Source organism: Periplaneta americana, chromosome 3 (assembly GCF_040183065.1).
Source record: "Periplaneta americana isolate PAMFEO1 chromosome 3, P.americana_PAMFEO1_priV1, whole genome shotgun sequence".
Taxonomy (NCBI): Eukaryota; Metazoa; Arthropoda; class Insecta; order Blattodea; family Blattidae; genus Periplaneta; species Periplaneta americana.
This window is the reverse complement of record NC_091119.1, coordinates 125,739,719-125,761,709: the sequence shown is the minus strand read 5'-3', so window position 1 is coordinate 125,761,709 and position 21,991 is coordinate 125,739,719. Positions and strand designations below refer to the sequence as shown.

The 21,991-nt window shown below is 34.6% G+C and overlaps 1 protein-coding gene across 1 annotated transcript in view; it reads right to left on the bottom strand.

Moving 5' to 3' along the window:
- smog (G-protein coupled receptor 158 smog) overlaps positions 1–21,991 on the bottom strand; it is a 426,301-nt gene that overhangs the window by 244,503 nt on the left and 159,807 nt on the right. Inside the window, exon 2 of the mRNA XM_069822646.1 lies at positions 11,764–11,854. The gene's annotated coding sequence lies outside the window, so the exon portion shown is untranslated. The remainder of the gene's footprint in view (positions 1–11,763; positions 11,855–21,991) is intronic.

Genomic DNA, 21,991 nt, shown 5'->3' with positions numbered 1-21,991 from the left:
CTTTTCTGTCCGTCACATTTTTAGGAATCATATCTGAAAAGGAATGTAGTAATTTCCCCTCTAACCCCTATTGGCCTAACGTGAATAAAATTATATAAGAAGTGGGAGATACTTCAACTGGATATCATGTACCCTAGCCTAATCATGTGTAATTCTTGATAAAGAACATGACTTATTTCCAAAGTTATCCAATGTTACACAGCAACAGATTGCGAGCAACTTAATATCGCCATTAATTGAAACTGTATCTCAGAATGAACTTGATTACGATTCTTGATACTATCTATCTGTATGTTATCTATATGTGGTTGCTAGGATATAAAATCAACCTCGTGCTAAATATAAAAATGAAAGAACGAGCATGAATTTTATTCTACGTTAAAAGTGAGCTGTTTTAGTAGAGTTCTTACAATATACTTATATTAGAAGATTATATATTTTAGGTTTAGCCCTAGGCCTCCTACGTTTAAAATTCTAATGAAATTCGATAAAATAAAGAAATGTTACGCGTTTCAAAAACGTAATTTTATTAGTGTGATATGCTGTCACAATATCAGTTACATCAACAGAATAGATCTAATTGACAATATATTAAACTTTTCTGTTCTTCGCTATTTAGTATATTCCTACCAGTTGTTTGCTTGTCCACCATTGTTATGCAAAACATAACTCATTATTTTATACTCTGGATATATTTTGTACTTCTCAAAGCATGTAGACTGTAGAATTTTTTATTTTCGCTGACAGAGTTAAGGCCATAAGACCTTCTCTTCAACTCAACCATCCTCAATTAATACAGTAGTGACATAATAATAAAAATATTATTATTATTATTATTATTATCAAATTATTTTAAAGACTAGTACGTTTATTTAATTTGAGGTAAAACTTATAGGAAAAATTAATAACTTAAAATATGAGCTACAATTAAGTTGAGTTAGCTAGTTAGCTAAATGATGAAAATTAATTTAATAATAGCTTATTGGTACTAAGTTGTAGGGATAAAAATCTAAATATGAAATATATCGATATAATGAGAATAATATGAATATAATAGGATTTAGCCATTTGACGTTTTGTATTTTATTTAAATAAAATAATAACAACAATAATAATAATAATAATAATAATAATAATAATAATAATTACTTATGGCTTTTAAGAAACCCGGAGGTTCATTGCCGCCCTCACATAAGCCCGTCATCGTCCCTATCCTGAGCAAGATTAGTTCAGTCTCTGTCATCATATCCCACCTCCCTCAAATCCATTTTAATATTATCCTCCCATCCACATCTTGGCCTCCCCAAAGGTAGTAGTAATAATAATAATAATAATAATAATAATAATAATAATAATAATAATAATAATAATAATACTTACTTATGGCTTTTAAGGAACCCGAAGGTTCATTGCCGTCCTCACATAAGCCCGCCATAGGTCCCTTTTCTGAGCAAGATTAATCCAGTCCCTACCATGATATCCCACTTCCCTCAAATCCATTTTAATATTATACTCCCATCTACATCTTGGCCTCCCCAAAGGTAGTAATAATAATAATAATAATAATAATAATAATAATAATAATAATAATAATAATAATAATAATAATACTTACTTATGGCTTTTAAGGAACCCGAAGGTTCATTGCCGTCCTCACAAAAGCCCGCCATAGGTCCCTATCCCGAGCAAGATTAATCCAGTCCCTACCATGATATCCCACTTCCCTCAAATCCATTTTAATATTATCCTCCCATCTAAGTCTCGGCCTCCTCAAAGGTCTTATTCCCTCCGGGCTCCCAACTAACACTCTATATGCATTTCTGGATTTGCCCATACGTGCTACATGTCCTGCCCATCTCAAACGTCTGGATTTAATGTTCCTAATAATGTCAGGTGAAGATTCATTGCCGCCCTCACATAAGCCCGCCATCGATCCCTATCCTGAGCAAGATTAATCCAGTTTCTATCATCATATACCACCTCCCTCAAATCTATTTTAATATTATACTCCCATCTACGTCTCGGCCTCCCCAAAGGTAATAATAATAATAATAATAATAATAATAATAATAATAATAATAATAATAATAATAATAATAATAATAATCAGGGAAAGGATTTATATGTAAATACATATTTACTTATAAAGCTAATATAATTTATATTTTGCATTATCTTTATGTTTCACAATGTGTAGGGTTGAAAAATCCTACTTTTATTTTCCATATTTTTCCATATTTTAGAGTTTAGTACATATTTTCGTTAATTTCCATATATTTTCCATATTTCATATAAAACAGTCCATATTATATTAGGTTTAACAATAAAACAAAACAAAATTCCATTAACTTTTAAAAATACATTTCAACAATAGAGATTTAAACACATGTTCAGTAATCCCTTTAACATCAGAGTTATTTGAAAATTAGCAGTCCTATCAACAATGGGAAAGTAAGTTACAAAACTGTATTAATTTAATTTAAAATTTTTAACAGACTTCGGTTGTGCAGCTCAACAGTTAAATGCCAGTCAGAGTACACATAGGTTCAGTTTTGTAAATCATACTATAAAGACGGTAAATATGCCAAAAGTACGTCATTCAGTCAATTTAAAATCAAAACTAACAAGTTACATTTCAGAATTTAAAGAAGATGGTTTATCAACTGACAATAAAATATTATTTTGTAATTTGTGTCAGTGTGCAGTATCATCTACACAAAAGTTCCTGGTGCAACAACACATTACAACTAGTAAACATCAGGCCAACAAACAACTAAATTCCAAGCAGAGACAATTGTTTTTAACACAACCAACAACATCGAATGTAAGATCTGAGTTTAACATCGACCTGTGCCGTTCTCTCATCTCTGCTGATATTCCTCTCTACAAACTAAAGAATAAGGTCTTCAGGGAATTCCTTGAAAAATATACTCAACATACAATCCCGGATGAGTCAACACTTAGGAAGACGTATGCTCCATCCATCTACGATGAGACAATACAGAAGATAAGAGATGAAATTAAAGATAGTTCAATTTGGGTTTCCATTGATGAGACTCCCGACAAAGAAGGTAGACTTGTTGGTAATGTAGTTATCGGTTTGTTAAGTGAACAATATTCTGAACGAATTCTTTTACATTGTGATGTTCTAGAAAAGTGCAATAACAAAACTATAGTTAAACTGTTCAACGAAGCTATGGGTATCCTGTGGCCAAAGGGTATTATGTACGATAATGTGTTATTCTTTATTAGCGATGCTGCCCCTTATATGGTCAAAGCTGGACAAGCATTATCTGTTGTATATCCTAAATTGACTCATTTTACTTGTGTGGCGCATGCATTTCATCGTGTGGCAGAAGTGGTCAGAGACAATTTCCCTAAAGTAGATTTGTTGATTTCATCAGTGAAAAAAGTATTTCTCAAAGCTCCCAGTAGAGTTAACGTGTTGAAAGAAATGTACCCTGAAATTCCATTGCCACCAAAGCCAATTTTAACTAGATGGGGTACATGGCTAGAAGCAGTTGAATATTATGCCGAACATATAGACTCTATTAACAATGTTCTCCTTGCATTGGACTCTGAAGATGCAGTCTCAATTGATACTGCGAAAACAGTTACCTGTGACATAAGTGTGAAGAATGACTTAGCTCACATTCAGCATACATTTTCATGCATCATAAAAACGCTCAAAAGTCTCCAAAATAGGCACCTTTCACTATCTGAAAGTTTTGAAATTATAAATAGTACTGTGGAACAACTGAATCGTGGTAGAGGTAAAGTTGCAGATGCAGTAAGAGCTAAGGTGGACACTGTACTTTCAAAAAACCCTGGATATGAAGAACTACAAAAGGTTGTTGCTGTGATGAGTGGTGAATCAACAGTGAAGATTAACTTGGACTTATCCCCAGCAGACATTGTGAAATTGAATTATGTACCAGTTACTTCTTGTGACGTCGAACGCTCTTTTAGTCAGTATAAATCTATCCTCAGAGACAATAGAAGAAGATTCACTTTTCAGCACTTGAAAGAAATGTTTGTAACCTATTGTTATGGTAACAGACAATAAAAATTGTGTTTTGTTGAAACTACATTGGAAGATAAGGTACGTCCATTATATTTTTTGTTTAGTTTGATTAAAATGTACCAATATTTAACGTACATAGTCATTTTTTTATAATTTTAAGTCCATATTTAATTCCATATTTTGGTAAAAATCCATATTTAATTCCATATTTTGGTAAAAATAACTACATATATATTTACATATTTCATATATTTTTAGTCCATATAAATCCGTTCCCTGATTATTACTATATTATAGAATTTAATTTTTTATTTTTTCACATCTCAAACCTACAATAAATTCAAAGAAAATGTTATTCAATCATGTGACTTATCTTTAATGCAAATTATGTTGATTTAATTTTAATTTATTCTTAATTGTATTGTAAAATATGCATATTTAACAATTTTACATATTCAAATAGAGTTGAAAATAATATTCTCTCATGCACGTAATACATTCAAAGACAATTTTTACATATTTTTTCAAACGAATTTTAATGTGGCAATACAATTAGTATAAGTATTTGATTAACATTTATCCATGTATATTTGTTTTTGCGTAATACCTACCTAATTCAATTCCAAATGTACATAAATAATCATACTTCAGATTTGTGATTTAAATTTGTAAATGGTTTTTAATATTGATGTCAACAATGTATATTCTGATGTATGTAAAAATCTTGAAGCACAGTTGTGATGCAATGTTTTTTCACAAGATATCTTTAATTAATTATCAATGTCTGAAGATTCATACTAGAATGGCGAAAACATAAATTTATAATTGCATAATTTGAATTAAAGATAAGTCACATGATTGAATAACATTTTCTTTGAATTTATTACTTAACTTATTGAAACTTTTCAAAAATGAACTCAAAATTTCAAAGATACAATGCTGATGAAATATTTATGGAATATAAGAAGTGAAATAGTACCACAGAGCTGTAATAATAATGACCTTAATATTCAATTTTAATTGATATGACACAATTTTCTAGCAGTTTTTCCATCTGTAATTCTGAATATCCAACTATGAAAATAACTCGTGCTCCTTATTTGGAATTAAGGTACGATTACAGCCAATTCAACACTTTATCATACAGTTTCATTCATGTAGGCCTAAGTGTATCATGGAACACTCATCAATAGAAATACACGAAACGTCCTCTCTAACCACACAATCATGATATATTAAACACACGAAAAAAGAAAAGCCATATCTTTAACGTCGGCATCAGAACAAGGACAATAACTGGCAACACGCTCCGGCTACTTTACTCTTATTTCAGAGAGGACTGAGTCAGTTGCGAACATCGTGGTGTCTGGAGCCGAACCCGCGATCTTTGAAAAGCGTGCTACTTGCAGTATCAGCGTGGCAGAGAGCAAAATCCCGCTTTTTAGGAAGGATCAATACTTGCAGAGGCGTGTGAAGGATAATTTGAGAACGAGGGAGCCGATGGACTGTGAATTTCGAACAGAAAGTCGGCACACGGCTCTCTGTAGAAATGGATGGGTGCGCTATCTATAGCGCTCAAAGGAGGCTCCGAGCGTGAAGAGACACGACGGGCGGTGTTGAGTGCGTGCTGCAATACCTACAATTAGGCACTACTATTAACTGCACCAACTACAACACTTACTTACCTCTCACATGCAATACACACTTTAATGCGCTATTTAATGGACAAGGTATAAACGAACTTGAAACAATACACAAATTTATTATTATTATTATTATTATTATTATTATTATTATTATTATTATTATTATTATTATTATCGCTCCTAATGCTATTATTATTATTATTATTATTATTATTATTATTATTATTTTAGCAAAGTTTTCTATGTAGTTCCACATAATATAGGCCAAATGGTTCATAATTTAGGAAATAATTTATTTTCTGCAAGTTATGTAAACTGGTATAGAGGCTATTTGTCAGACATCCTGTGTACGTCTGTTCAACGAACTCTACGATTCAATTAACTTACACTGTGGAATAACTCTTCTCGAGTTTCCAGCCAGGTGAGTTGGATAGTTGCTTCCAAGCATTCGATGACTAGCTCTGCCATCTTCTTCAGGGATTGAAGTGCCGTGGGACCATGTCTATTCGGTATACAAACGGTCAGTAGGGCTTCCCGCTGCGGGCCAATCAGGACCTCCCGCGGTGTTCTGTGTTGATAGAAGGTTTCCACGCTGTACGCAGCTGTAGGCCACTGTTTCTGTTGAAATTATTGCCATTAGTTGAATTTAGATGGCTTCATTTATGACCATGTCCCGATAAGTCGGCAGTAGCGCAATATAGCCTTGAAACGGGCACAAAATATATTTCAAAGCCATCACCGTCTTTAACAAGGCATTGGATTACTGGAGCCTGGTCATCAAGGAAGCCATCGAAATCTAACTAGAGGGCAATAATTTCAACAGAGACGAGGGCTTACAGCTGAGTACAGCGTGAAAACCTGCTATCAACACGCTTCGACCAACAATAATACGGCAGGCGGTCGGGACTAGGAACTAGCTCCTGATTGGCCCGCAGCGAGAAGCCCTATTGACCGCATAGATATCGGATAGACGTGGTACAACGGCACTTCAATCCCTGAAGAAGATGGAAGAGCTAGTCATTGAAAGCTTTGAAGCAACAATTCAACTCACCTGGCTGAGAACCCGAGAAGAATTATTTCATGTCCAACGCCGGGAAAGCCTCAACTCCCACATTAAACTGTGGAGTTCCACAGGGCTCAACATTAGGACCTCTTCTTTCCTAAAATTTTCGTAGATGGTATCTATACTAAAACGTTCTGACTGTTTATTCTTTGTTGACGACTTAAAAATCGTTCCTGCAATAAAAAATACTGCTACTAGTCAATCCCTTGAAAGTTACATTGACGCAATCGCCAAGTAATTTGAAGAGAATGGCATAAAAATTAATATTTCTGAGGCTAATTTAGTAACTTTCTCTACAAAAACCACAGTATTTCTATTAAATTCAATTATCACTTAAATATTTGTATTTCTGGTGGTGTAGCAGAGATGCCCTGATTGCTTTACATCCATCAGATTAAACAAATAAACTAAATAACAGTAACATTATAATTTACAGAACTGATTGTGTGAAAGATCTTGAAGTATTCTTTGGCAGTGAACTTTATTTTCACTGGGATGAAGACCTGAAGATTCCACATATAATCATGCAATTATAATTTTAACTCTAATACGGTCAATAGCTTCTTCCTCTACGCCTGATTCCCTTTTAATACTTCATTTTACATAAGATCGAAACCCAAATATGTATCTATTCTGTAGTCTGCAAATCTGTTACAACAGATTAGGCTAAATTAAAAGTATCCAATGAAAATTCATATCGTTATGTTCTTGTGGATTCCTTCCAATGACACCAAAAGTAACTACGAAGAAATGGTGATTATTTTAAATGTCACATTTTGTATTCCAGAAACCAAAAGCTTGATTTCATATTTTATCGAAGTTAATTTAAAGCTGATATATTGTGGGTACTCTGTGAACTTTTCATAAACAACGTTAGCTTTTGCGTTCCTATGACGTCTAGTCACAAATTTTTCTACAACAAAAATTTTGAATCTTTTCCCCTGCCTACAGATGCATTAAAACTGCCAACTTATACATCAATAAATATGATCCATTTACTTTATAAACGAAGAATTTGCATAATTATACATTTATTAGTATCATCATAGTTATCATATTTTTCAACACTTGTTTAAGGAGACTCTTTAACATATGGTGGCCTTAAAGCAAACGTAGCAGTAACAGCAACAGACAAATGTTTAAATAAGTGGCCTAACTCAGATAACAAAAGATTAAATGATATTTACAGAGCAATGATTGAAGCAAAGATATTGAAGTATGAGGAAATTACTTATCAGAAGTAAATGTAGATAGAAGAAGTTCCAAATTTTGTAAAAAAAAAATGGGAATCCCTCGGAATGCTTCAAATATAGCAGCCATATTGGAAATGGGAATAGGGGTAGTAGGGGAACAATATTAGTTAGTAAAACTAAATTTTTGGGTTATATTGTGGAGAAATAATAAAATGATATCTTGAAAAAATATTTAAGTTTCCTACAAACGACGAAAACTAAGTCTAATTGGATAAAAGGATTAGAAAATAATGTAATCAGTTTACGAGTAAATTTTTATGGAAAGAATTGATGCAAATAATATAAATTTGATGGTTAAAATTATAACAGAGAATAGCAATGAGATGTGAGACATGAAATGTTTAACAATTTAAATAGTTTAAAATCGTTAATAGATTACAAAGAAATGAAAATCATATGGGGACAGGAAGAATTTTTTTTAGTAGGTTATTTTACGACGCTTTATCAACATCTTCGGTTATTTAGCGTCTGAATGATATGAAGGTGATAATGCCGGTGAAATGAGTCCAGGGTCCAGCACCGAAAGTTACCCAGCATTTACTCATATTGGGTTGAGGGAAAACCCGACAGGAAGAATATACAAAAGTTAACAACAGGGAAGAAAAGATTGGACTATCGTGGTGGAGATTGGGAATTCTGAGGTTGAAAAATACAAGAGGATACGTAGGAAAATATATATGTCCTTTACGTAATCAAAAAGAAGACGCGATACACATTCTACTATCTTGCCCAGAAAATGAAAGAACAAGAAAAAATTTTATTGAGGAGCCATTACTAAAACTAAATGTAGAAATAGAGTATAAAAATTGTATAGAACAGTAAAAGGAACAAAATTGAGGGAACTCGGAATATTGTTTTATATAGTAAAGAAAAACTGGGAAGGGAAAACTAAAGAATAAACATATGCATATAAATAATAAATAGCAATTAAAGGAAAAAAGTTCTTGTTAAGAATTAACTAGAATGATTGTACGTAGTATGGAGTAAAAGTTATGAATAGTAAAATGTAGTTAAGGGTGGGTTCCTGAAAAACAGAAATGTAACAAGATCACCATTAACGAATGATATACAAATTCTACATAATTTTGATTACAATAAATAGCATCTACATATACATGCATATTATGAAAAACAAATTTCATATCATCAGTTACTTTTTGAACTTAATTATAAAACTTTAAAATTTAGACGATTAATAAGTAGCCAAATTTTACTCAATAAGACTGTTAACGGTATATTGAATAACTGTGATTTTCTTAAATTCCTTCAATTCAATATAAAAAGAACAGAATTATTCATAGGCAACCTTATGTTATTACCAGGGAAAGGGATTTGGAGTATTATAAAGAATGGTGAAACGTAGTATAGATATTCGTAGCTCAGTGACTGTCAAGCGAGCTGCGTCACAGAGCATGGATTAGTACAGTCCACATCATACAAACTTACACGCAACGTGCTGTAAACGTATTTCAGAATAAAAATATGGAATAGTTTAATGACATATAGTGGCCTACATACATAATCTGCATTTCACTTTGAACTACGTGTTTTTCTTGGCAACGCACAAGACACCAATAAACAACATTACAAATATACATAATTAAATATCAATCTCTGCGTCCTCGTGTGTCAGTGGAAATATTGATGGCTGATAGTTGTCTTCTGTATGGAACTCGCTCTGAATATGTGTGTTTTTCTGTGAGGAGCGTATTAAATTAAAACCTTTATTTACAATATCATGAAATATGATAATATGTACACAACGTACACTACAGTATTTAGAATATATATACTGTAATATACTACAATATTTACAACATAGCCTAATAGAGTATCATTAAATGTTGAACAAAATGTAGAACCAAACGAAATGGCATTTTCAATTAATGCTATGTTTTGTTGATGAAACAATTATTCCTGCTGTGCCTATAATAAATTGTAAATATCATTTCAAATTTTCAAAACACAACTTTGCTCCGGTGCAAGGAAGGAAATTTTTTAACATGGAAAAACTCCGCTCTACATCTGCAGAGACAATTGGAGAGTACTTGAAACAAAATACGTCAATTAAATTCACATGTTGAATGACGTCATTGGGACACGTGTTTGTTAGCGCATCTGAAATCCGACTAAGAATACTGTACCTATTATTTTAATCAAAACTCTGTTCATTTTTTCACCAACACGTTTTCCTACTTCACCTTCTACTGCACTCAGTTTATTTACAATAGTCCTCATAATATTTATTTGCTCAACTAGTTCTACCCCTGACTTTACTAATTGAATAATGGCATCCGGTAAATATAAAAAAATTGACTTAATATCCATGACTTCTTTTTTTTATTATTCTATCATTTAGCAGTTCCTGGCGTATTTGAATCGCAGCAGCGTCATCAAGATCGAAAGACTGGACCACTTTCTTCACAGATTGGAGGTGATGTGCGTAATAATTGCAACCTTCTAACCATGACCCTCATCTCTTAAGAACTGGACATGGGGGAAGCGATAATTTAGGGAATTGTTTCCTGAATATTGATACTCTATCTGAGTTTTTACAAATATAGTCTTTCAATTTTGTATTGTTAGTTGGTTTCACTTTCGGCATTGTACTTGCACTTCACTACTCTGAACTGCAAACCTGCATGTTGACGTTCTTATGCGACAACTGTCCCGTTCACCTGTTGTTGACGTGCAGAGACCTGCGAGTATGTCATGGAGGGGAGGACTTGGTATAAAGGGTTGTAAACAAATGGCTATGTAGATGCCAATACTAGCTTTTACTGCTCCAAATTCCGTTCCCTAGTTATTACAATTCCTAGAACTATTTTCTTCAAGAACTCTCCATTGTTTATTATGTGAAATACATACAACTCTCTGTCTTTAAACTGTGATCCTCATTTAGATTTAAGTTTAACAGTTAAAAAATTTCATACAATATTAAAAGGAATTGTATTTCCTTAGATATTTAAATTATGAATAAGTGTATTATAATGTTTTCTATTCTAGTTTTGAAATAATTTTGCATTATTATATTGAAACTTGGCACTATATTAACTGCAGTATTATATTCTAGCATCTATTATGCAGCGTATCTTTCTTTCTTTCGTTTATGTTGTTTTGTTTTGTTTTTTATTATGCATTTTGTATATGTATCAATGTAGGCTACCTAATTGGAAGCTTGCTTCTGTTGGTGGTGAAGTTTAAATAAATATGGTAGCCTGAAATAATCGTAAATGGAAACGAGTGAATAAAGAAAAAACTAAAATCCAAACAAGATGTAGAAAGTGGAACTAGAATGGACATTACTTTCTAAAAAGTGTCTCCATAGAAAAGAAAGCCCTAGGATAGCACGCACTAGACACACCAAAAATATAAAGACCAGAAACGACGTGCAGGAATAGAAAATGCGAAAGGCGGGATGATCTTGGATATAATTAATTAACCAACTTAGAAAACACAAAGTCCTGTATAGAAGATTTGTTCCTATAATTTGCTCCAGTGGGAGACGTAGAAAATGGTGGTGGTGGTGGTGGTGGTGGTGGTGGTGGTGGTGGTGGTGGTGGTGGTGGTGGTGGTGGTGGTGGTGGTGGTGAATCTGTTTCGAAAGGAGCAGAAATACTCTAGGTGTGGTACCCAATACAGAAGATTGGGTACATATTGTCATGTTATTTATATGTAATGTAATCATCTGTCCATTAACATGACCAAGTAAACATGTTTACTGAATCACTCTGTAATAATTACAATAATTAAAATTGGTTTCTTCTTGTTACTTACGTGAGTGAACATAATTTTCAGGCAATGACCTCTTCTGTTAGTTTTTGTAATCCGCAGTTAACGGACGAAGACGAGAACTGTTTTCCGAAACCTGAAAATTTAAAAAAAAATATGTTTTAACATCTAGAATGATGTACAAAGGAGTGTACAATATGCATTAACTGCATTAACCTCAATTTTATTATTTCCAAATCTAACCTCTGCACATTTCTTAGTACTGTTCCAGTTGTCACACATTTATAAAATTATTCTCTCACAGTGCGTCCTTGATACAAGTTGGAGCACACATCTATAAACAACCACACTCAATCGTAACTAAAGCCTGTAAAAGGCATGAAAATATTGATTATAAGAGAGAAAAACTGCCCGGCTGTTTACATCATGTGCCAAGATTAAATAAAAATATTGATTATAAGAGAGAAAAATGTCCGGCTGTTTACATCATGTGCCAAGATTAAATAAAAATATTGATTATAAGAGAGAAAAAATGCTCGGCTATTTACATCGTGTGCCAAGATTAAATAATAATATTGATTATAAGAGAGAAAAAATGCCCGGCTATTTACATCATGTGCCAAGATTAAATAAAAGTATTGATTATAAGAGAGAAAAACTGCCCGGCTGTTTACATCATGTGCCAAGATTAAATAAAAATATTGATTATAAGAGAGAAAAACTGCCCGGCTGTTTACATCATGTGCCAAGATTAAATAAAAATATTGATTATAAGAGAGAAAAACTGCCCGGCTGTTTACATCATGTGCCAGGATTAAATAAAAATATTGATTATAAGAGAGAAAAACTGCCCGGCTGTTTACATCATGTGCCAAGATTAAATAAAAATATTGATTATAAGAGAGAAATAATGCCCGGCTATTTACATCATGTGCCAAGATTAAATAAATATATTGATTATAAGAGAGAAAAAAATGCCCGGCTGTTTACATCATGTGCCAAGATTAAATAAAAATATTGATTATAAGAGAGAAAAAATGCCCGGCTGTTTACATCATGTGCCAAGATTAAATAAAAATATTGATTATAAGAGAGAAAAACTGCCCGGCTGTTTACATCATGTGCCAAGGTTAAATAAAAATATTGATTATAAGAGAGAAAAAATGCCCGGCTGTTTACATCATGTGCCAAGATTAAATAAAAATATTGATTATAAGAGAGAAAAACTGCCCGGCTGTTTACATCATGTGCCAAGATTAAATAAAAATATTGATTATAAGAGAGAAAAACTGCCCGGCTGTTTACATCATGTGCCAAGATTAAATAAAAATATTGATTATAAGAGAGAAAAATGCCCGGCTGTTTACATCATGTGCCAAGATTAAATAAAAATATTGATTATAAGAGAGAAATAATGCCCGGCTATTTACATCATGTGCCAAGATTAAATAAATATATTGATTATAAGAGAGAAAAAAATGCCCGGCTGTTTACATCATGTGCCAAGATTAAATAAAAATATTGATTATAAGAGAGAAAAAATGCCCGGCTGTTTACATCATGTGCCAAGATTAAATAGAAATATTGATTATAAGAGAGAAAAACTGCCCGGCTGTTTACATCATGTGCCAAGGTTAAATAAAAATATTGATTATAAGAGAGAAAAAATGCCCGGCTGTTTACATCATGTGCCAAGATTAAATAAAAATATTGATTATAAGAGAGAAAAACTGCCCGGCTGTTTACATCATGTGCCAAGATTAAATAAAAATATTGATTATAAGAGAGAAAAACTGCCCGGCTGTTTACATCATGTGCCAAGATTAAATAAAAATATTGATTATAAGAGAGAAAAATGCCCGGCTGTTTACATCATGTGCCAAGATTAAATAAAAATATTGATTATAAGAGAGAAATAATGCCCGGCTGTTTACATCATGTGCCAAGATTAAATAAATATATTGATTATAAGAGAGAAAAAAATGCCCGGCTGTTTACATCATGTGCCAAGATTAAATAAAAATATTGATTATAAGAGAGAAAAAATGCCCGGCTGTTTACATCATGTGCCAAGATTAAATAAAAATATTGATTATAAGAGAGAAAAACTGCCCGGCTGTTTACATCATGTGCCAAGGTTAAATAAAAATATTGATTATAAGAGAGAAAAAATGCCCGGCTGTTTACATCATGTGCCAAGATTAAATAAAAATATTGATTATAAGAGAAAAAAAATGCCCGGCTGTTTACATCATGTGCCAAGATTAAATAAAAATATAAGAATAAATTTATAAGTTATGCCTCTTTCTGTAAAATGTCAACCTCATTCATGTAAAAATAAATCTTCAAAATACAGAAGATTGAAATATTACAATAGTAAATGGAAAATGATTAATACTTAATGTAACAACAAGATTATTCGATGAGTAACTTTAAAGATAGACCTTTAGGCTATATGCAATAGCTAACACGGCGGATGTTTATGAAAAGTAAACCAGTATAAAGACAATCAGACATTACCAAGGACTAAAAATTCACTAGATAATGAAGTTCAATATATAATTAAGTGCAACTTCTAACGCGGTTTAGTTCAGATTTCCCTCTATCAGGAAGCTTTTGCCCTCCACGGGACACAATAGGCTATCTTTATTTTTATCCTTAAAGGATTCAAGAGATAGGTTTCCCTGTTCTCCTGATGTTGGAGTCCACATTTTCCCCTAAATCACCCTAAAACACTGGATGTCTCTACGAGTATATACCCCAAAATCTCGTAATGCGTTGGTCACAGTGATGATTTCAGATCGTGCAGGACATTATTAGATTTTTGTTCGAAAATTACTAAATTTTTTATTATGTCTCGTGACAGAAAATTGTATGAAATGGAAATATAATAATTTGAAATTTATCCTTTGAAGAGGTGGAAAAATTCAAATACCTGGGAGCAACAGTAACAAATATAAATGATACTCGGGAGGAAATTAAACACAGAATAAATATGGGAAATGCCTGTTATTATTCGGTTCAGAAGCTTTTATCATCCAGTCTGTTGTCAAAAAACTGAAAGTTAGAATTTATAAAACAGTTATATTACCGGTTGTCCTTTACGGTTGTGAAACTTGGACTCTCACTTTGAGAGAGGAAAATAGGTTAAGGGTGTTTGAGAATAAGGTGCTTAGGGAAATATTTGGGGCTAAGAGGGATGAAGTTACAGGAGAATGGAGAAAGTTACACAACACAGAACTGCACGCATTGTATTCTTCACCTGACATAATTAGAAACATTAAATCCAGACGTTTGAGATAGGCAGGGCATGTAGCACGTAGGCCTACGGGCGAATCCAGAAATGCATATGATGTTAGTTGGAAGGCCGGAGGGAAAAAGACCTTTGGCGAGGCCAAGACGTAGATGGGAAGATAATATTAAAATGGATTTGAGGGAGGTGGAATATGATGATAGAGACTGGATTAATCTTGCTCAGAATAGGGACCAATGTCGGGCTTATGTGAGGGCGGCAATGAACCTCAGGTTTCCTTAAAAGCCAGTAAGTAAGTAGGATTGTACTGAATTACCTGTGTGAGTTTTGCAGTTTATATCGTTCTGTAAACCTGTTTTAGCTAGCAAAGGAAAACTGACACAAAATTTGTTGCCAAGAATATGTTTGTAACAGTTTTTAAGTCCAATGTAAGATGTGATATTGTGGATATTTCTTAATACACGTGTAGTAATACATCATCATCCTGTCAAAGCATGGTTGCGTCACAATGGTACTTTTTATGACGCAGAATCTCGCTCTCTCTCTTCTTTTGTAGATTGTTAGTTTATTTTTACTAGCCAATATCTTGTTAAGGTGTGTTAGTAGGATGTATAGCTTTTAATCGATTTTCGTAAGGCTTGTCAGAATTACGATGTATAATGGCATAAAATCTGAAACTATTTTTATCTGTATATTTTCTTCCATCGATGTACGAGTGTTTGCCTCTTCCTTACCATGCTTCTTTCTCTATTTTACTCTCTCATTGTACAAAGTATAATAGGAAATACTGTAACATGTATAATTTAGAGATGTTCATGGAAATGCACGTTTTCGGTAACCTCGTAACGAAAAGTAGTTTTCGGCAATCCTGATGCCGAAAAAATGGTTTTCGTCAACCTGGTGTCTAAAAACCTAGAGGCTGTACCACAACGTAGAATACATTTTGTCGCACGGATGCTTGCAAATAACGTAACGGTTTACATAAAAACAAAAATATTACCTTTATTTCTACGTAATATTTCAGACTATACTTGGCTTATACAGAGTGTTTCCGGGCTAGTGTTACAAACTTTCAGGGATGATGGGGAAGGGCACATGTATCAATTTGAGATAAGGAACCCTGGTTCGGAAATGACTGAGTCGAAAGTTACAAGTAAAAATAGTTGTGTGGAAATGAAATAATTTTATTCCTCTGTACACCTTAATTATGTGTATTTATCTGTACAACTTACACATACTGTATTCATCTGACGTTGCTTACGTTGTCTACTTACAGTATTCCGTTCAGTGCGCTGTCTGAGGAGTGGGGACAGGAAACTACACTAAAGCAATGCAGATGGTGTAATGTGTAACGGGCATGGTAGGTCCTGATATGCACGTCTGTAGACAGCAGTGTATGTGTACAAGTTGCAGTGTCCAGTCGATCAGTCCTAGTGAAATGGGGTAGTACACGAGAGCGGAATATGCAGACCTGATTTTTGAATACGGATGAGCCAATGGGAACAGTAGACAAGCTCACAGATTGTATCGGGCCAAGTACTCATGTAGGAGACATCCGGCCCATACCATCTTTTCACGGCTGTTCCAAAGGTTAAGGGAAGGAGGGCACGTGATGCGAAATTGCAATTGCATTTCCACACAACTATTTTCGCTTATAACTTTCGACTCAGTCATTTCCGGACAGGGTTCCTTATCTCAAATCGATACATGTGCTCTTCCCCATCATTCCTGAAAGTTTGTAACACCAACCCGGAAACACTCTGTATAATTATTATTTTATCATTCTGTACGCACCTTCATGGCGGAATAAATGTAGTCCAGTTCTTAATCAGCCATCATCCACTATCAATGTTACAAATTAACGAGTGTGACAACATATAAGTAACTCATACTTTTCTATTTAACATTTTTAGATTTAAGTATAATACTATTAAATTTTCATTTACTAATCTAATACCATTATTCTCCTAACTAATTCAAACAATTCTCCATCATCACATAATACATACAGTGATCCCTTATATTTGAAATCATTAACATTAACTCTTTTTGTAATATTAAATCATTTACTTCTACTCTTCCTGTTACTGTCTAATCTATCGTGTCCCTCAAAAGTCGCGTGCCAAAAGGGTTAATTAGTTGCTTTTATTTTCTAGGTGATATAGTAAAATAGAAGAATAATGCTGATATCGGAACGACGTGTAGAGCTGATACTTCTTTATGGAGATCACCATAGAACATCTCGAGAAGCTGCAAACGAATTTCATCGCCGGCACCCTGATATTCCCAAGCTCTCACATCAAACTGTGGACAGATTATTGAATAAATTTAAAACAACGTATACGGTAATCGACGCCAAACGCTGTGGTCGACCAAAAAAAGCCACCAAGGAAGACCGCTGAGCCATTGTGATTGCCAAACTTACACTAAGCCCTAACAGATCACTCCGCTACGTGGCCAGGGAAAGCGGAATCAGTAAAGATTCTGTACACCGAATATTGAAGTCAGCACATTTCCGTCCCTACAAACTGCAGCACAGACACACAATGAGGAAACTTGAGTACTGTAACTGGATCAGTCAAGAAAGACAGAGGAATCCACATTTTCTCGAATGTCATGTTCAGTAATGAAGTTTGTTCTTCTTAGATGGCCATGCCCATACACAGAATGCCAGATACTGGTCCCCAATGAACCCACGCTGAATGCGTCCTTCCAATGATCCAGGTCCTCCATGAGTTATGTCCACACCTGTGGAGTAACGGTCAGCGCGTCTGGCTGCGAAACCAGGTGGCCCGGGTTCGATTCCCGGTCGGGACAAGTTACCTGGTTGAGGTTTTTTCCGGGGTTTTCCCTCAACCCAATGTGAGCAAATGTTGGGTAACTTTCGGTGCTGGACCCCGGACTCATTTCACCGGCATTATCACCTTCATCTCATTCAGACGCTAAATAACCTAAGATGTTGATAAAGCGTCGTAAAATAACCCACTAAAATAAAAAAAAATCCACGAGTTATGGTATGGTGTGGTATCCTATCCGACACCATTGTAGGTCCATACTTCTTTGATGATCATGTAAACCAACACACCTTTGGTGAATTGCTTGAACTGTTGTAATGAACTTTTTGGATGACCTACCACTTAATACCCGCCAAAGGGTATGGTCTCAGCTTGATGGAGCAACATCACATTATGCACTGACGGTTTGCAAAAAATTAATAAACATGTCTCGAGACCATTGGATTGGACGAGGTGGTCCTATCAGTTGGCTTCCACATTCGCCAGACGTGTAAGGAGAGTTTTTCTCTGGGGCTATGTGAAACAGTCTATCTAACTATCTAGTCCATTTATTTTGTAAACACCCAAGTTTTCAATTTGGCTAATATACAGATGAACTCTAGTTTCGTGTCATGTTTTGAATATTATTTTTGAACTTAATTTACACACGTAAGAGAGTATTGCTTGAGAATCAAGGTTGCGTACTACCCTTTTATGTATGGTTTCAAGTAAATTTAAATAATTTACCTTAATGATTTTATCCATGTAGACGGGAATTCAGTTCAAGTTGAGATTTATGTAACCACGTATTTGATCGATGTTGCTTGGCTCATACTTGACCGTCATTTGACTGGACTGCTTGCGAAATTCGAATTGTTGCCGTTAATTTAGCAATGAGTTGACCTCTTTGCAGCGCTCCGCTGCCGTCAGGTTCGATGTATTCTACGTTGTGGTACAGCCTCTAGGTTTTTAGACACCAGGTTGACGAAAACCATTTTTTCGGCATCAGGATTGCCGAAAATTACTTTTCGTTACGAGGGTTACCGAAAACGTGCATTTCCATGGCCTTTATAAGGTTCGGTGTTTTGCCATCTTTCTTTTGAATTTTTTTTATAGGCGTAAAATGTTTCGACATTTTGAAATTAAGTACACAATAAATTCTTTTCTTGTTTCCAAATTTTCGCTACCTGTGTTACAGTTATCCGTTCACTATTTTCGCCCTTTATTTTGTAGTTTAGTCAGTACCGAATCATTTGAGTGGTCAAACACTCGCATAGCTCTACCGATTGTTAAGATTACTAGAATGACGCGAAACGTTGCAATTTTTACCTCACATTCGGGTCGCATTCCTCTCTTATCTCAAGAGCGTGAAACCGATATCACCTATCATAGCACGCGTACGTCCTCGCTCTGCCGCGTGATATCTCTGCCGTTCTCCTCTGACTATTACACGCCGAGCTACAAGCGTTTCAAATTTCACCCTTTTTCGTTACATCCGGTTCGCTGGCACGGTGCTCCATACCGGGTGCATAGGCCTATAAAGAAGTATTCTACGTAAAAAATGTTTTTTTTTTTTTCGGTAAAACTGATTAAAATGAATTGATTGCGTTCCAGTTATAGATTTCCGACAATTAATTCCTTGACATGTGCACACAAAACGCAATTATACTGATTGTGAGTTGTGAACTAGTGACATTGGGACGCAATCAGTGCTTCTCCAGAATAATGTTTGTTATTTGTATGAGAAAATGCATATTTAATACACCTATAATAGCGTTTTTCATTACTACAGATTGTCTCAATAATTGTCTTAGGCTACATCTAAGCCGGTATCGTGCGGGCCAAGAGTTCTGCGTCATACTTACAAAAAGGACTGCATTGTTACATGTAATAATAACAGCCAGGAGGACTGGATTGAATGGGCTGTGCAACAGTAAATAATAGCGTGAGAAGATAATTTGTTAGTAGTGCATTGAGACAGTTTCGAGCTGTACGGCGGGTCGGTATCGTCCCCGGGGCAGTGCAATTAGGACGGCAAAGCGCCCTTAATGAAGAGCGCCGGCATCGCGGGAGAAGAGGTGTTGTCTCTGCAAACATTTGCACAGCGCGGAGCGGGTTCTGTTACAAAGCTCGGTCTCGAGGTCAACTCATACGGACTACTCTCCTTCATGCGCACAGAATAGTAGTTTTATCTAATATTTCAATTTTATTATTATAATAATATAATTATTATTATTATTATTATTATTATTATTATTATTAAGATTAACAAAACCAGTGAAAGAAGTATATGAAGGATCTACACCAAAAACAGAAATAGGAAATGAAATCACAAATGGCTTCAAGGTAACAGAAGGATCAAGACAGAGATGCAGTTTATCATCAACGTTATATTATGATATTATTTTATGTTCAATATATGCTACGAAGGTGTAAAAGTGAATGTTAAAATATAGGTGTACCAGTCAAAATTACAATAATTAAATTTTGCACATGATCAGATTATTAACACACGAACAAGGGAAGAAAATTAAGAGAAAAATATGTAAAACTGAGAGCTAACAGTAAATGTAAGCAAAACCATAGTACTCGTGTAGGCCTATGTGTATTGAAGAAGAAGCAGAATCACTGAAATTTGAAAATGGGGAAGAAGTAATACCTTGTATAGAATACATTTATATAGCATCAAGAAGAAACATTTGGAAACAATAAAATAGAAATTAAAAACAGAATTACCCAAACTAGAAGAGTTATAAAGGCCTTATTTGCTATTTTGTCGAATAAAAACGTAACAAAGACTAGACATTTATAAGACTATTATACAAAGCATCTTTATGGCAATTACTATCAATTAGGGAAACAAAAGAAATTATATCTTCAGAATTAGATGCTTCGAAGAGATTAGCAATAAAATCCATGCTGGAAAAAAAAATAAAAAATTAAACTATAAAAAATTATAAAAGGAATTGTGGGAGTGAGAGATGCGAAAATTTTAGAATGTATTGAACATAAATATTGCATTGATATATGTGCGGTACTGTTACTGCTGATGTTGGTGTTAGTATTGGTATTGGTGGTGTTGGTGTTGATGTTGACAGTGGTTATGTTGGTGTTAGTATTGATATTGGTGGTGTTGGTGTTGTAGTGGTGGTATTGGTGTTGATAGTGGTGGTGTTGGTGCTGTAGTGGTGGTATTGGTGTTGATAGTGGTGGTGTTGGTGTTGACAGTGGTTATGTTGGTGTTAGTATTGGTATTGGTGTTGATAATGGTAGTGTTGGTGCTGTAGTGGTGGTGTTGGTGTTGATAGTGGTGGTGTTGGTGTTGATAGTGGTGGTGTTGATATTATTAGTGCTGGTGTTGGTGTTGACAGTGGTGGTATTGGTATTGATAGTGCTGGTTTCCGTGTTGACAGTGGTTATGTTGGTGTTAGTATTGGTATTGGTGGTGTTGGTGTTGTATTGGTGATATTGGTGTTAATAGTGGTGCTGTTGGTGTTGATAGTGATGGTGTTGGAAGTGATGGTATTGCTGTTGATAGTGATGGTGTTAGTGTAGATAGTGGTGATGTTGGTGTGATAGTGGCGGTGTTGGTGTTGATAGTGGTGGTGTTGGTAGTGGTGGTATCGGTGTTGATAGTGGTGGTGTTGGTGTTGATAGTGGTGGTGTTGGTGTTGATAGTGGTGGTGTTGGTGTTGATAGTGATGGTGTTAGTGTAGATAGTGGTGATGTTGGTAGTGGTGGTATCGGTGTTGATAGTGGTGGTGTTGGTGTTGATAGTGGTGGTGTTGGTGTTGTTAGTGATGGTGTTGGTGTTGATAGTGATGGTGTTAGTGTAGATAGTGGTGATGTTGGTGTTGATAGTGGTGGTATTGGTGTTGATAGTGATGGTGTTGGTGTTGATAGTTATGGTGTTAGTGTAGATAGTGTGATGTAAGGTGTTGACAGTGGTGGTATTGGTGTTGATAGTGATGGTGTTGGTGTTGATAGTGATGGTGTTGGTGTTGATAGTGTTGGTGTTGATAGTGATGGTGTTAGTATAGATAGTGGTGATGTTGGTGTTGATAGTGGTGGTATTGGTGTTGATAGTGATGGTGTTAGTGTTGATAGCGATGGTGTTGGTGTTGATAGTGATGGTGTTAGTATAGATAGTGGTGATGTTGGTGTTGATAGTGGTGATGTTTGTGTTGATAGTGTTGGTGTTGATAGTGGTGGTATCGGTGTTGATAGTGGTGGTATCGGTGTTGAT